The sequence below is a fragment of the Athene cunicularia genome (genome assembly GCF_003259725.1).
Source record: "Athene cunicularia isolate RWA chromosome 15 unlocalized genomic scaffold, athCun1 chr15_part1, whole genome shotgun sequence".
In the NCBI taxonomy this organism is placed as follows: Eukaryota; Metazoa; Chordata; class Aves; order Strigiformes; family Strigidae; genus Athene; species Athene cunicularia.
The window spans coordinates 12,778,545-12,791,252 of NW_020799121.1; the positions used below are offsets into that span (position 1 = coordinate 12,778,545).

General features: G+C 40.6%; 1 protein-coding gene across 1 annotated transcript in view; it reads left to right on the plus strand.

The window, feature by feature from the left end:
- Positions 1 to 5,208, plus strand: part of ABCB9 (ATP binding cassette subfamily B member 9) — a 39,790-nt gene extending 34,582 nt beyond the window's left edge. Inside the window, exon 14 of the transcript XR_003399506.1 lies at positions 5,190 to 5,208. The gene's annotated coding sequence lies outside the window, so the exon portion shown is untranslated. The remainder of the gene's footprint in view (positions 1 to 5,189) is intronic.
- Positions 5,209 to 12,708: the final 7,500 nt, after the last annotated feature.

Here is a 12,708-nt window from a genome sequence, read left to right on the forward strand (position 1 = left end):
GCTCCCCACACCACTGGGGATCCAGCAGTACTCATCTAATGCAGACATTTCTGCTGGCCCACTACGAACCCTATGACTGTACAGAAAACCCTGCTTTTTCAAAATCATTCCAACTATGACTTCTTTTTGAAGAGAAAATTGGGGTCAGAGATGCCCATTAGCCAATCTAAGCCCATTGGTGAAGATGAGCTTAACTCAGAGCAGCAGTGGGAACTGCGCCAGTGCTGGAACACAAGCTGCTTCCTGGAGCTGCCCCATCCCTTGGGCCTCGCTGCCTGTGGGCAGTCTCTGTGTTTCAGGCTATTCTCCTGGAAACAAGGCCACTGTTTCCTCTGAAACTCTGAACTGTAGTATTTTGTGGCTGCGGATTTGCCCAGAGTTGACGTTTACATGGGAACACGGACAAAATCTGTTCAGGAGCTTCTCAATTACAGCAATGCAGATAAAAAGTTTCTTTTCCTCAAGAGTCTTCACAGGGACCTCAGATTCCACTGTCATAGTGGAATTGGAAGCAATTAGGCCTTTGAGAGCACATTTGATTACAAAGGTTGACTGTATATTGCATGGCAGGTTGTTTTCCTCACTATTAATAAGCTCTAACCATTCCCTGTAATAGGTATAACCACATCTTCATTTGAGTTAAACACTGGAGAACTCTATCCAAGATGAAGTTCAGCAGTAGATCGTATAGTCCTAGCGATTCCCCAAGGACGTGTATTTACCCTGTAGCTTTGCACAGACAAGGTCTGTGGCTGACTGACCCAGTAAAGAAGAACACTGTAATGGCAAAAACACAGCTGTGTTTATTCCAACAACTTGTCTCCCAGTGCACCAACCTCTGCCTCAATAACCAACTGTGTTTGTTTCAGTGGCTGCACTTTCCAGGCCTTCAGCAGGTGTGGAAATACCACAAGCAAATAGTCAAAGCGCTTCTAGCTCAGGTTCAGAGACGTGTCTTAGTCTGGGGAGGAAAATCTGCCTTTTCTACTCTAACTTCACTGTGAGCTTAAGGCAATGAAAGTATGTGCAGGTAAACCTGCTCCTCTTCTCATGCCCACGGCTCCCCGAAAGGAAGGAGTATAGTACTAACAATTAATTCTTGCTCTCTCTTAGACAGCAGGACCACTTTTCTCTCACAAACAGGACCACTGTTTCTCTCCCAGGATGCTGAATATGCAGGTCATATTCATGTGTGAAGGAATCTGGATTATGAAATCTAAACAGAAGTATGGACTGTGATTAATATATAGAAGGAAATAAAATTGCAAATAAGCCTGAAAACCTATCTGTCCATTGAGCAACCTGACTAATAAGGGTTAATAAACACCAAATATCAGACTTGCAAATTCAGTCTCTACCTTAACCAACCAGTTTTTCCAGGAAAAGAAAGGAAGTTGTGAAGGTGACTTGCAAAGTATGTCTAAATCTAATAAATATGCATGGGTACAGTGCTACTGACCGTAAAAGGATATGAGGTGACAGAAGGAAATTCAAGACCAAGTTTAAAAAAAAATAAACAAAACAAATTAACATCTAATTTAAACTAGGCTGGATGCCAGTTCTCCCCAAGATAGAAGCCTGACTCCTTACTCACCATGACATGGTTTCCACTGTAATCTTCCCAATTTTTTTGTTCCATTTCTCCTGTAATAGAAATCTTGACTTCTGTACTTTGCCTGCTTACAGTTTTAACGTTTGTGAATGCTGTCACCCTTCAAAAGGATTTCAGCAAAGGCAAATAAGAACCAGGGCCAGCCAGCTGATAAATCTGAGCCTGCAGCACTGCAATATTTGATAATCCCTGTAGCCTAAAATCCTAGTTTATCTGCAATCCTTCATATTGTGTCCAAGTGATGTGCTGTCACAAAACCTTTATCTTTCATGAAGACTGAAGAACAGAAAGGCACCTTCCTACCTATCCAAATAGAATATATAATTATACAAAAGCAGCTGACCCCTATCTCATCTCTCAACTTCAGCTGCTTTTCTGGCCAACCTGAGAGCTCAATCACATGCAGATGCTCATCAAAGTACTCAAAACCGGAACAGATGCTTAATCTAAGCACTCTTCTCCAACATCACCAGAACCCAAACATATCTACCTAGAGAGAAGTGGTATTTTCAGTATATGTTGTACTTGAGCACAAATGAGTTATGTTCTCCCTGTGCATTTTGTGAAGACTTCATTGTTCTGCATTATGCAGCTTCTAACTTTAATACAGATTACCACTGACCATTCCTTGATGTCTAGAGCAGTGAACTTCCATCAAGCCCATGCAACATAAACAACAATTAGATAGTTACATTAAAGCTCCTTAGGTCACTGTAAACCATCCTTCCCAACAGCATATTGACAATACAATTACTATCACACTGTAGTGCCCTTCACTAGAGATACTCAGCCAAAGCACCTCTACAAGCATTATTCACAGACTCATCATGGAATCATAGAAAGGTTTGGGTTGGAAGGGACCGTAAAGGTCATCTAGTTCCAACCCAGTGTGAACTTTTCCTCTCCACCCTCACCTGGGACTGAGCAGTTATTATTATCCTCTTTTTAAGCGAAAGGCACTATGGTTGAGGGAAGCTGAGAACTTCACTCAGGATCACACAGAAAGGCAGTGGTAAAACTAGATTTACAACACGAAGCTGAGTCACTCTTCTAAACCACACTCCCACCATACCAATTATTTAGCTATGCTATGAAGTTAGAATCGCTAATACTCTTGGGAAGGAAGGGCTTCTTGTAAGCCCTCAACTAAATCCTCTGTGTGTATATATGCACATGTGTGTGTGTGTGTATGTCTGCATGTGCAGATTTACAATCTGGTTATTAACACAAGCATGTAACTGACTTTTTGATGGGCATGTGCAAATATGGTATATGATACTGTGTTGGCATGGCAACTATCTACATGTTTTAAATAACAGGGTCAGGCCGTAGTGCGAACCCATGTCACTGCCAAGGGGTACAGCTGCTCAGTCATCTGTGCTTCGAGCAGAGCACCCCACTCAAGGAGTTGAGCACATACCACAGCAAGGAGCAGGTGCGCTGAGTGATGAGCGGACACATGCCCATATCGCTAATCACCTTCTCCCCACCCAAAGTAAACTCAGCTCAGCTTCCTGCTGCACAACCATCTCGCACTTACCTGCCTCTGAATACACTCAATTTGCATCACAGTTGTAGAGTAGCTCTACGCTAAGCAGCCAGAATGCCAGGAAGCCTTCCTCTAGCAGTGGCACGTTGTTGGTCTTTATTACCTGTGGATAATAACAACAGAGGGGGCTTTTGAGGGGTGAGAGGCATGAAGAACTGAGTTTAGTTAAAGGACAAACATATAGCTGTCATGTCTTCACTCCGTTCTGCCAGGAAGTACTGTGTCACTTCCTGAATGTGACTGTAACACCATTACATTTTAATAGCATTACATCAGAGACTGATTCAGCTCACTGTATTGATTTTTTTTTTTTTCCAGTTAGAACAGAAATGTCAACTACAAAGGACAATGACCACATAGCCATTCCTTACCCTGTTCCTTTGGCTCATGTGCTCATTCTGGTTCTCTCTCTGGTGTTACACACATGGAAACAAGCACATCCACACCCACGATCACTTAGGTACAAAAGCAGGCCAGGAAGGCAGTACATGCATAGAGATGCATACTACTTAAGCTACCTTAACACAATTAATTGTTTCCAGGCATAGTTGTCTTTATCAGCTATGCTAACATCAGTACTACTTAGAGAGCTACTGCTCAGTGTGACCACAGAGTGCCTAGTAAAGTGTTGGTGACTCAAGAGATATAAATCAGAAGAGCAAAATGTCGCTATGATGTTTTAATTGCCACATTACATTTCAAAAGTATTTAAATTCACCACAAAATACATCTTTGGTAGAAAGATCATTTCTTGACCTTCACACTTGAAAAAGTGCTTAAGACAGACAAAAAGACCTAGCACCAAAGCTTGGCAAGATACGATTTTTAGCTATTTTTAGTCTAAATAGGTAATCAGCCTAGGCTTGAGAACAATAATACAGTCACTCTTTTGAGATTTACTCTAGCCAAGTCCCAACGTGATAAGGAAGTGCGAGTTAAATAATTCTACCGATTTTCCTTCCTAATTTACAGCTGTGCAGTTACAGACAAAAGGAGAACAAGAGCGCCTACAGGACTTCCAGGCAGGAGCATTGTAACTGCTTGTGTCTGGTGTGGATGTGAAGGTTCAGAGCTCAGCTCTCCACAGCTTCTTGCAGGCAGTAGGCCAGAGTCCGCTCCCAGTGCTGGTCTGGGGCCTGCAGCGTAACTGCGAAAGGAAACCAGTGAGCCCCAGCCATGCCAGCGGGGTATCGGCTGTTGCGGCACCCGCCATCCCTCGGGACACCGAGGGCCGTAAGCACCGGGCGGCATCACAAGAGTCGGGCAGACAAAGCCCGCTCTGTGAGGGGCTCTGCCGGCCCACGGCGAGGCTCGGCGTCTCTACAAAATGCCACTCGGCCTCTGGCAGTGGGCAACCTTCCCCGGGCCGGGAACCACCACCCCGGGGCCCTTCTCCTGCCCTGCCTCAGGCCGGGGGGCTGGAGGCCTGGTGACCCCATGGTGGGCTTCATCCAACGCAGACCCCCCCAGACTGCCTCCCCTCCTCCCGGCTCACCCCGTCGGCCCTCGGATCCCCTCAGGCCACCCCCCCGGGCACGGGGTCTTGTTTCGTGCCTTGGCCACGATGAAGGATTTTGTCAGTGTGAAGTCGGTCCTATTTGTGGTCTCGGTCTCAGTGCAACTTTAATTCAGAACAATATGAAAGAGATTTCTGTGTGCCTGAGTTGGTATGCTGGGCTCAGTGAAGGCTGTCAGGCTTTCTGGTGCTTGTTTTGCTTATTTGAAATGTCTTTGTCAGTGTATCAGACTCTAAGCCGTGCTTTTGGATCTGTGCTTATTAAAACAAAATAGAAGCCTGTTTTCTTCCTGCTGCTGTGGTTGTGTTTTACTGGTTTTTCTATATGCCAGTGGACACTGTATTACAGTTCTGATATGAGGCTGTTCTGGGTTTATTTGACCACAAATGTGCCTGAAAGTCTCTTAACTGTGTAGTCAGCTAACAACAAATAAGATGAAACCATTTATATGAAAAATTTAAAAGAAAGTAATGTGCTGTACTTCTCTGAGTCTTGTATTTATTAGTTTTAGTTTTGTTTTGTTTTGGTTTTTTTTAAATTAGAGGACAAAAGCCCCAGGAAAAAAAAAAAGGCAGCAGTATATTCTTGAGAAAGAATATTAGTTTATTAAGTAAAATCAGTTATAGCTACTTTCCCTCAAACTAACATTCCTTTTACTACTTCTGACAAAATTTTCTGTATCACCTCAAACCAAAATAGTTAAAGTATTACAGATGAAGAGGCCACTGAAGGTTGAGGACAGGATAATAAGGTGTCCTAGGGAAATTTACTTGCTGCATTATGCAAAATTTAGTATTTTGAACTTCGTGCAAATAGATTTGTGAGAAGGGGGCAGGCATAATAGCTTTTCATGGGAGCTTATATTTTGAGAAGTTAAACTGCTGAGGAAACATACTGCTGTGCTCAGTAAAACATGCAGAGATCTTAGAGGCACCATGGTTTACTGGGGGGCAGGAGTACCCTTCTATAAAAACTAAATATTTAAGGAAAGTCAACGGGTTATAACGGGCATAACTTTGTCAAGGTATAAATGGGTGCAGTACTGCTAGTTTGAGCATGACCTCTGACAGGGTACATGAGCAGAAGGCCTGGCTCAGTGGGCTCTTTTTTTATCGTTTATTTGTCAATATGTGCTTTAGACTGTAGGTCAAAAGTGGCAGAAAAACCTCAAGACCTTAGTAGAAAAGATCCTCTCTCACTGCAGAACTAGACCATACTCTCAATTTGACCCTCCGGTTTTCCTCCTCAGCTGGCAACCGAAGGCTTTTAAATTGTAGAGTAAAGTTCTCCAGGCCTGAGGGAATATTTTGTGGTGTTTGGAAAGTGTGGCTAGGTTTGAAGGTATTCAAGCTGTGTGGAAATATGGCTATGCTGCTGTCTGGTATAATCCTCTTTTATTGTGTGTGGAGGCTTTTACTAGTCTATTCAACTAGAAATACATTTACCCACCTTGGAAGGAGTTGGCCATGCTTGAATACTTCTTCCTCATTCTGGTTTTGCCTCCACTGAATTTTTACTGCTTGAGTTTGTGCTGCTGGGTCGTGATTTTTCACTGTGAAGTATGTGGCAGGAAGACGGAGAGAGGGAAATCCTGAACATTAAAGAGGAACCATGGTGACTTCACTGCTACGTGTATAGGTATTCAGTTGTCAGTCCATACGTATCTAGGTTGTAGGGGCTATTCCAAAGTCCTTAGGTTCCTCATTTCATTGTGGTGTGCCAATTAAATCATGATTCCTGAGTCACTTTTCTGAGGTCGCTTGTATTTTCAGTGGCAGAGTTGACGAAAGCTGATAATTCCGTAACTGAAAAAAACCTTTGTTCTCCCTGTTGCAAGGGAAACCCAGCTCAAAATGTTTTGTTCATAAAGAGGAGGATTTGGAAGACCACTTGGCTTTCTTGCTAATAGCTAAAAATAGGTACCTTCCAGTCTTGAAGGGAATGTATTCCTGTGCAGCATCTGAGCAGGATTTGTATATGTCATTGTGGGGGGGAGTGCATGTACACACACACACACATATACCAGTATCTATCTATATCTGTGTGTGCTCACATGCACATTCATACTGCACTGGGGTAATATCCATGTACAGTGTTCCTCACACTGTGTCCCCAGGTATGTGAAAATGTGTCATCAAAGACCAAACTTGCTGCTTTTTCTGTCTGTAAGGTTGTTTTTGAAGCTTCTGGGCTTTTAGTGCTTGAACAACAAACATCTTGTCTGATAGAAAGAGGAAGGAAGCCAATTGTCTGTTACTCCCAGTCTTTTAAAATTGAGGAGGTTTTTGTTTTTTTTTTTTTTATAATCTGTTGAGGTTAATCTCTGTTGTACATCTACAGTATTCATCTTCATGAAATAAAAGTACATTGTTTATAAAAGTCGATCTTGGAATGATAACTCTATAAACAGCATAGACGAGAGAATTTAGGACCTGACACTGGTGGTAGCTCAATGAATTTCTCCTGTGAAAATGAGTTTTCTTTTTATCTCCTGGAACATCACTTCGGTAACAGTGCAACATTGTGTTACTGACCACTAAGGTTCTACTGCCAAAGGTTATTTACTTTTCAAGACCTTAATTATATGAAATCAAGAAGTCAGAAATGTACTGCCTTCCTCTCATTCCAGGATTTCAGAGTACACTGGCAAACACAGAAGGAGTTTTTGAGTGTAGTCCTTCTCTCAAAAGCCATTTGAAAAGATTGGGAAATGCAGAAAGTCCAAGTTAAAACTATGTGAACGCATGCCCAGATTTCTTGGATTCTCACTCATGTCCTAAAACCACATTGTGCGAGTGGTTATGTTCTTGTTTGCCAAACATGAAATTTAGTTACGAAGTTAGGAGTTAGACTTGGTGACAACTGTAGATTTTTCTCTTCCAGTTTAAGTATCAAATGAGTAACCTGCCTGTGTCTGATGAGTGCAAATTACAGTTCTGGGTGTCGTTTTCCTCTGCAGTAAACATTTAGGAATTGCAATTTACTTTCTAACCTTTATTTTGTCATTTTTTAAAGCTAGTACTTACATAATCAGAATACCTAAATTTAACAAATCTAATTACTTTGGAATACGTATTAATATTTATTACTCAACAGATGTTGTTAGAGGGTGTATTATCATTCACCAGTACTTGATGAAAAACATTCTTAAATCTTCTTCTGTAAAAGAAGTCTCTATTCTCCTACTCTGCACCTGTCAGCTCCTGTTTCGGGGGTTAATTTGACACTCCAAATGTGCATCCTTATACTTCCGCAGTGTGACTGCATATTTTGTTCTTAATTTACAAGTATGTGTAAATGAAAGAGAGAATGTGGGAATGATAAAGACTAGAGCAAGACCAGAAAAACCTAAAACGAAAGTGGATGTATGCTATGTATAAAGCAATTAAAATGGTGCCACATAAAACTTTTTATTTATAGCTCCTTAAGAGACTTTTTCTTGAAAGTACCGAGACACTACTTGCCATGGTGCTTGCCAAAGCAAGCTTATAATTATAGCAGCACTTGATGGACTTTGTGGGTAGCTGGGATTTCAGTTGCTCTGACTGCATCTCAGGAGGCATCTGGTCTGGAATTGTTCTTCCTGGGAACATGCTTTTGGATGAACAGGAGTGACGCTTCTCAGAGACATTTTGCACAAGTAAAACTCTTGCTGCAAGCGATTATTTTGGAGTAAATGATAAACAGTAAAAATGTTGCTAAGCTAGTACTAGCTTCTGTTTTAATTTTATTCAGCATTTTTCTTTGTTTTTTAAAGAGGAATGAAATGAAGCTGCAGTTGATGAAAGTAGTAGAATCTCAATTCCCAAAGCAGTTGCTGCTACCTGTTCTTGTAAGTGCTTATTAAATCCTTGGGTAAAATTATTCAAATTATTTCTGTTAAAGAAACACACTTTTTAAGCGTCTTAAGTTTTGAAGTGATGCATAAACCATGGGTTTTGTTTTTAATAACCTCTGCGTGTCCACAGCTTCATTTTCTTGCAGTCTGTAAGATTTGGTTTGAGTGGTCCGCTCTGTGGTGCACAATCCTTCTACGATTAAAACCCTTTTATAAACAGCTCAGTATTGTTGCCCCATTTGTCCTATTCAGAATTCATACTGAGAGCTTAGCAGTTAAAAAAAAAAAAAAGCATATGTTCTTTTTAATATTGTCCTGTCTCATTATGTCTTGTGATTCTGACTGGTATTTTTCATGTTTCCAGATTAATGTTTCCTGCCTGTTGAAGTGCTCACGACCTCAGTAGTCTTGTTAGCAATTCTGATAGTCACATGCTGTTTGCTTATTACTCTTAATAACTTTTTTTTCCGTTGTACTTCCAGTAGGCAGGTGAACATCTAATGCAGTAGAAGTTCCCTGCTAATACACATTTTTGTCACACAACACGTCTGACAAAATAACTTCTATTGGATTTATTCCTTGCTGGGCTATTGTCTTGGGCTTGTGGAAAGCTGTGAGTGGATCCTGAAAGCGTGCTTTGTGCTGCATTGATAATCTTAATAGACTGGTCTTGCTGAGCTGTATCTTTGACCCTTGGATACTTTTGCAACTGGTTTTATTTTGTTGTTTTAAATTAGTCAGTGCTCTTTGGAAGTTTTTTCTGTAGGGCTTTTTAGGCTAACTTCACAGTGTTTGCCTTTCTGATTCCTTGATTTAACTTGTAAATGCAGTACAACAATTGCAGAGAAGTTTATTACACAGACCTTTAACATCAGTGCCATAGATTATTCTGTTTGTAAAATCTTGACTGTGTTCAAGTTGTGTTGCTTTGAGATTGTATCTGTTCTGTTGCTTGTGAAATAGAATTCGCTCTTTCCACAGACTTCAGACTTTTTTTCAGTGACGTGAAGCATTAAATGTCCTGAAGAGGTGGAAGGGTCTTCACCAGCTGCTCAAGTTTCATTAAACATCATTCCTAAGTTTACCTTGTATTTGAGGAACTGGTTCTTCTCATGCTGTTCAGTAAGATTCAGTTTGAGTTTCCCATCTCTTCAAGTGTCCATTTTTAAAAGAAATTCGACACAGACTAATGTTGGAAGTAAAGACTTGAAGAGTGTCACCTGAATTGATCATTAAATGTCAGTCACGGTTTTTGTTCAACCTCCGTAGAAAAAATGTACTCTTCTTAGAAGTGCTATAATACAGAGGAGGTTGAGTCATTAAGTCTTGTGTAATTTCAAGCACTGCAACTTGAAGTGTGATTACAAATACCTTATATTTTTTTCAGTTTCAAAACAAGTATTTTTAAGACTTTTGCTTAAGTTTAGACTAGTCCATAATTGCTCGATGTCAGATGCTAAGGAAAGGAAAGGATGTCACTGTGTTAGATGTAGATAGGTCATAATATTGATTTATTTTTTTTTCCTGATTTTTACGAGTCGGGTACATCATACACTGATACCTAGTTATCTTTACACATTTGAAATGATTTAAAGTAAAGTTATTCAGAAAATCATTGTAGAAAGTTAGGCATTTGCTTCTTCCTTCCCCTCCCTAGTCCTGTTGAGAGACATTATGATACTCAAGGCAGGACTGTTATTGAAAAGTAGTGTTTAAAAACATCGCAAAAGCTTCATCTGACTTGAGGAAGCTTTTTCTGTTGTTCTGTTTGTTTACCTGGAGTTCTTCCTTCTCTTTGTTATACATGATTTCAGTAAAAGGTTCATTTGCCTGGGATTTGTGCTCTTGAGAGGTTTATAGGCTTGTGTCCACTGGCTTTTTTCTCTCTAGAGCAAATGTACGTGTTCTTCATCCCGAAGAAAGATCAAAGTTCACTCATAAAACTAGTCTTCCCAGACTGACTGCACAACCGCTTTGAAATGAGAATATCAGCTTTAGAAGCAGTGAAAATACAATCACCAGATTAAATTGAAGTTGCTTTGAAGGAAGTCGTTTGCTCATTAAAATGGTGAAAGAGGAGAGGCATCAGGAACCATGAATCTTTTTGCACGCAGTCGTCTTTGGCTGGCAGTTCAGAAGTCAGGTAGTTAACAAAACTTGTGGTGATGGCAGGTGATTTGGTAAGAAGATGGATGCCAGTAATTAAACTGTTAAATTGTGTGTGTTTTAATTCCCGTCATAATTCTTAGAAAAAAATGTAAAATAGGGGGACTTAGGCTTTCTGAAAGCAACAGTCTTAACAGCACTGGATCATACAAGAAGAAACAAATGGAAGCAACCAGTTTAATTTAAATTATTTTGCATTGGATTCCAAAGTGAGAAGAGAGGATTTTCTTTTTATTCTTGGAAAGGATTCAAGTTGAACGCAAGCATAGGGCTAGAAGCTTGTTTAGGCTTGATGTGAGAATCTCAAGAAGACAAAACAGTATCGCAAGTACAGTTTCTCTGATTTGCACAATTTGGAATAGAATTTTATTTTGATTGATGTAGAATTTAGGACTCAGCATTATCCTTGACTCGATTTTTTTTTTTTTTAAGTGGTTTAGCAAGAACAGAGTGAAAGACAGTAAAACTTTGGTATTTGAAGAGCTGTATCTGGGGACAATTGAGCCAATTTTTCATTTAGCAGATTAAAGTAGTGTATAAATATTTCAAAAGAAGGTAATTGCTTTCAAAGACACTGTTGCTATGCTTGGAAAATATTTTTACCTGGTGCACAGTTTTGTGCTCAGACTGCCAAGAGCACCTGAATTCAGCCCTTTTCTGGGGCTTTTAAATAGCTCATTTGGGTTTCCTCTTTTCCTGTTTCTGAGGTGTGGCTTTTCTATATCCACCCATGAGTGTGAAAGGAAGAAAGCACTGTACTCTGTGTTTGCACTGAATTCAGTGCAGCTGTCCGTAAATAAGATCTGTTATAGCTAAAGAGGGGTGCTGTGGGCTAGGAGGGCCATATTAATGTAGGATGTCACCAAAAGTGTTTCATTGATTTTTTGAAGGCAGCTTAATAGAATCAGTCTGTTGTGCCATGGGAAAACTGTCCCACTTGTTGATTCAGACTGAAAATCTGAAATCAGATCCCTTGGTTTTGTTTTGCTTTTTTTGTTTCCTTTTGATGTCTGAATATTTTAATGAATCCGATGTGACATCCAGGGCAGACTTCCCCAAACACTCAACTTTCTCAAAGCTCACGAAGACTGCCTTGATAAAATCATATGCGTGTGTGTATGAGCAAGCTCAGAATCTTGACGAATCTTGGTTTCGTGAGAACTGTTATTTGTTCTTTAGGAATAATGTCTTTGGGCTAGGATATGTTAACCAGAAGGATTAACTGAAAAACAAGCTTTTGGCATTAATCCAGGACTGATTTAACATAGTTGTGGAAGAATATTCTGGAGAAGGAATAGTAATGATGCAGTCCTTGGGTTTTGCATTTTAATAAGGGATTATATTCTTCTCCAGTCTTACTGCATCTTACTGCTGGAATTCAAAGTTGGTTTTTTTTAAGAGCAACTGTTGCTTTATCTGTCAGTGTTCATCATGGGGGAATAGTAGGGGGGGTGGTGTGTGAGTTGGGGATGAAGAAGAATCTTCAGGTAGCAGGGTGTAAATATAAAAATCTGATCTCACAAAGCTGTGCCAGCCAACAGGTCAGACCTCACATAAATTTGTGACAAGAATTCGAAGAAACTCTAGTGACATAACTTCACTCCTCTGCTACTTAGCAGAAATGCCTTAAGTGAACACCCAAAGAGAGGTTTCTACACAGAACCACTGCCATGCCACCGACACCCGCCTCTCGCCGGCAGTTCCATGCGGCAGGATCCCCGTTCCTGTTCTGAGCAGGCAAAAGCAGTTCTGCCTGCAGGAGTGTTCACCGGCACCTCTGCCCCCACCCAGAGAGGAACTCTTCAAGTCCTATCCCACAACGCTAACTCTTTGAGTAGTTACCATTTCCAACTTGGAGAAGAAAACTGTTTAATGAGCTCCCTGCTGCATGTGGAAAAAAAGGTGCAGGAAAGTGACTTCAGAATCAGTTCCTTTTCAGAAAGAGATTCACCACAGGTGCTCATAGCTGAAAGAAGAGATCCTTATTCTCAATGCAATTCTTCTGAAGGTCTTTTCCCATGAGCTT